Source organism: Atta cephalotes, assembly GCF_000143395.1.
Source record: "Atta cephalotes unplaced genomic scaffold scaffold00010, whole genome shotgun sequence".
In the NCBI taxonomy this organism is placed as follows: Eukaryota; Metazoa; Arthropoda; class Insecta; order Hymenoptera; family Formicidae; genus Atta; species Atta cephalotes.
In genome coordinates this window covers 1,859,884-1,864,918 of record NW_012130074.1, presented here as the reverse complement: position 1 = coordinate 1,864,918, position 5,035 = coordinate 1,859,884, and the positions used below count along the sequence as shown (strand labels likewise).

Sequence of the window (5,035 nt, the reverse complement as noted above, 5' to 3'; positions counted from 1 at the left end):
TATATATATATATATATATATATATATATATATATATATATCGCGTTACTTGTCGAGTTGTATCGGCCGCGTAATAAAATCGATGTCGCGCGATGTTTCGTAGAACGCGATAAAATTTTGTTTCACCGATCATTTAAATATCCATGTGTTACGATTGTTTAGCTTCAAAATTCCCATAAATATTTGTAATACTGTTAGAGGAAAGCCCTCTATTATGAGATAGACACCTAATATAAGATAACGACATTTTCCGCTAAACTAAAACGCTATTGGTTCCATCATGAATTTATTGTTTTTGGATTGAAAACTATTTAGTGGAAAATTCATTATTAGATGTGTTTGTAGTCGATGCAAAAAAAGATTTTAGAATTTGGATATCTTCAAATTTCGTTGAGATAAGCTTTTAAATGTTTATTATTTAATAAATAAATATTTTATAATAAATAAATTCTTCATATGGTGATAAAGTAAGATTATACTAATACGAATAATAATAATAAGAAATAATAATAAGAAAAATACGTGATATGTTGATTACAAAAGTTAAATTTGATGATCGTAAAACCATAAGGCGAAGTTATAATATGAGCTACCCAGAGTATTTCTAATATGAAATAACCTATACTTCTATGCCATAATGAAAATCGTTGCTAAAGTATAAATGTTATTATACAATAATAAAAAGGACAATCAAAATAAACAAATCGAATGCCTGTTTCTATGATGCTCGGTTCCAACTATCTAAAAACGAGTCAGCTAGATACAATGCATCGCATATTCATTTTGCACGTACATGTTGTACGTGCTATGTTTATTTGTATTTTAGAAACATTAAATAAAGTTTTTTAATTGCAATACTGTTGTACTTTGCGTTTTATTATCGATTTCTCAGGACATCTCATACTAGGAGCACAATTTTTTGACTTTATGATTTGCTCACTTTTTACATTTCTTTAATTTATAAAAAAAAGTAAAATTTGAATTAAATTTTACCCAACATTATCTTAAAGCTTATTAAATTTCTTTCAAAATTACCTATTATTTTTTTAAATTCTGTTCATAGATTTCTAGCATTTACCCAAAATAAATTCGGTATCTCATAATAGAAACCTTTCCTCTATTTATTTATTAGATATAACTGACCTTTCATAACTCGATCATGACTTTCTATAACGAATGCATTTTTTAACATAACATGATTCCTAATTTCTATCTCTATTTCTGTCTTTCTTTTTCTCGTTTTAATAATTTTCTATTGCGCAATATTCTCTTGCGAGAAATTATTATACATTTAAAGAGCACTTCAGCTTCACTTTTGACGGAGGAGCAATGAGTTTAGACTGGAGATATTGATATCCGGTTACATGGATACACGACGCATCCAGGTAATTACTCGACTTTCGGGGAATGCTCAAGTTCTCATTACCCGAATACATTTTCACATGAAACATGGAAAGCATATACGATATGTGGATAAATAAACATATATGCATGTTGACATATAAAGGAAACAGACGGAAATACAGTCGCAGATAATTCGCAATCCGATTAAGTAACGGATAATGACATGTGAGAATAAATACAGATATAAAATAGAATATTCCATATATTTTATAACAAGTTACTATAAACTGCTTTACTCTTTTATTATATTATATTTAACAGATTTTTTAAATTTTGACATCCATAAAATTAACATTTTGTTAAATTTTACTCGAGATTAATTGTATAAAGAATATTTTTCTATCCTTAATCTGTTTATGTTTACGTAATAATATATAAAAATTTATAATTTAGCGATTTCTAATTTATCCATATATCAGAATCTTGAATATCAGGATAAAATGAACCAGTTTAGATTGGGTCCTCTCCCTAAAACTGAATTCATGTTAGTGTTTGCTAGTGTTCGCATCCCCTTACGAAGGCGAGGGCGAATGAACCGATTGCATGGTACATGTGCACCCTGATATATGCAGGCTATGATTCTACTGCGCGCCATACATACGAAGCTACGCAAACTATGCTATATGGCCTTAAGTACAATGTGGATCTTGGTTTGATTCGAGGCAACGCGACACGACACGATGCCGACACAACGCGACGCAACGCAAAGCGACATTGTTACATTGCCTGCAAAATGCCATGACATGTATAATCGTCCGTATGCTGCCATATTCTAACATTTGTATACAAGTATAATCAGTAATATATATTCTATATAAATATATAATAATATAACTGCCATAAATACTGTTCTGTTAAATAGACAGCTGTCAAAAGAATACATTGTGTCCAAATATTTACACTGAAAAAAAAAATTCTTAATTTTAGTAAATACATTTACTAAAATTAAATTTGATTTAAATACATAATAATTAAATTATAAAACTTTATCTTTTAATTATGGTAAATTGAAACATCAAAGTCAGAAAACGACTTCTTATTAATTTATTTGAATCTAATTCGGATTTAATATATTACAATATAATATTTGTTAAAATTTAGTAAATGAATCTTTAAAATATTAAACCAGGATTTTTTAATTTTAAAAGTAACACTTTAATAAATATTTGTTTAAGTTCACTTTTCCAAAGTTATGAAAATAATAAATAAGTTACTGAAATAAAAAGAAATGAAGTTATGAAATAAATATCTTTTAAAAATAATTTATTATATTTAATGAAATGTATATGTAATTAAAGTTAATATATTCAACAAAAAAACAAAAAGAACTTTTTATTTGTAATAAACAGATTCTTTTAATTTCGAAATGTATTTTCCATTTAAAAGGTTCTTTTTTCTAAATTCTTTATTAAAGTCACTCATTCGCCAGCAATACGCGGCACTGGCACAGGCCGATAGATAGATAGTATTTAGTAGAAAAGCATATACAGGGGAGAATAAAAGGCGTAGCATTATGAGATTTTTCACCCGTGTTTTAATGAAAATTAAAATGTTGCCTTGAAGTCGAACGTCCAAAATTGCATTCCAAAATGAAAATAAATAAGGTACAGAGAGAGAGAGAGAAAGAGAGAGAGAGAATGTAAAATGATATCCAAAATTTAAGTTTACATTTTCTTATTTTTAGGTATATTCAAAATTAGTAGTTGTGTGATAGAAAGTAAAATTTAATACATATTAATTATGTTGTAAAAAATAATTTTAACAAGTTAATTTACTTAACAGAAAAATTATTTATTTGAAATGAATAAATACAATTGGAAAATCATTAATTAATAAAAAAAATAATTAAATTTCCATATACTGAAATTACAAAAAGTACTTGTTATAATTAATAAATAATTTCCTTTTTATATGGGAATAATTCTTTAAATAAACATTACATTCATTTCTTATTTTAAAAAATGTTTTTACAATGCAAACACATAATTTACTAAAATTAACTATAATTAATAAAAATTAACTATAATTAAAATTAACTATAATTTACTATAATTAACTATATAATTAATTTACTGAAACTTTTTGATTTTTTTTTAATATATCGGAGAAAAGTTTCTTCGTATTTTTTAATTCAAAACTGTATATATAATATCTTCGTCAAAAATAAATGAAATTTAAATTTAAAAAAAGAGTTTTAAAGCTTGAAATCTCTACTTTAAAAAAATTACTATATCTTTTGAGTTTCTGTGAGTTTGGTTAATTTTTACATTTAAAAAACTACGACCTGAAAAATTTTCTTTTCTCTTTGAGAATCTCTCACGTGCCCAAAAAAAATGTTCGACTATCTATCGTGAAAGCTTGAAGCTTTCTTTACAAAATCATTTTTTTTTAATGTTTTAATGATTTTTTGTTCCTAAATTATTCGCGAGTTAAGTAAAGGAACATTCTGACTTTTATTATTCATAATTTCGATAAAAATCATTAGACCGCAACTTAAAAAACAGATTCTTAAAGCTGAAACTTTGCTCTAGTGAATGATATAATTGTAACGAAAATTTCGCAACAAATGAAAAACTTTTTGTAGTTAAAAAAAAATTTTTTTTAACTACGAAGAAACTTTTTTCCTGACCTAACATGTTTTCTTCAGTGTAGAAATCGAGACATTCGTTCAGTATTATTTTTCGCTGATAATCTTATGTTTTTTTTACATATCTTATATATTTTCTCTTATTTATTCCTATCTTATTAATATTTCTCGTTTTACTTTTTACTCTCATTGGATATTATGTGGATCAATGTCACAAAAATGTTGATTAACCAATATGAATTTATTAATCAATGATTAAGAATTATGAACAACTATTAGGAAAAATAAAGAATCCAATGTTACACAACATCGTAAAATATTAATAAACAATATCGTCAGTCTCTCAGCAAATGAATTATTTAAATTTAGTCAAATGAAATACTTTAAATAATAAATTACACGTTTAGCCACTTATCTCTTTTCTATTTAATTGTTATACTATATCATTTAATAAAATAACAAGAAAAGGAAAAACATGAAATACAAAATGTAAATTTACTTGGAATAATAATTGGAGTGTTTACAGCAACAATGGATTAATTCACAAATTACAAAAAACGGAGAAAATGAACTCTAAAAGTTAAAATAATAAGAAAAGTGAACTAATTCATATTTTCACAAAATCTACTGTTGCAGTAAGTTTTTCAATTATTTGTTGTACACATATTTCTATGTTGTTAATAAGTAACAATTGATTTTTACCCAAAATATCTTTCTTATAATGTGAAAACAGTTGAAGATATATTATATTCAATTATATAAACTCAATTTACCTAATGATATAAAAAAGGATGTTGAATTGAAAATTATTGAATCTTGCAGTTCAAATTATTCTCAAACACTTAGAGAAATGATTTTGTTATAGAAACAAATCAAGGGAAAGCAAATGGGATATCTGTTTAAAAAAACGATCTATTTGTTACGATTACAAATTAATTCGTCAATGTAACAAATAATCAATAGTATCACTAGCAAATAAAAGACTCATATATATAAATCTTTGCGTCTACAATTTATATATATATATATATATATATATATATA

The 5,035-nt window shown here is 25.2% G+C and overlaps 1 protein-coding gene across 1 annotated transcript in view; it reads right to left on the bottom strand.

The window, feature by feature from the left end:
* Nucleotides 1-5,035, bottom strand: part of LOC105627702 (pikachurin-like) — a 151,139-nt gene that overhangs the window by 139,269 nt on the left and 6,835 nt on the right. The window lies entirely within an intron of this gene.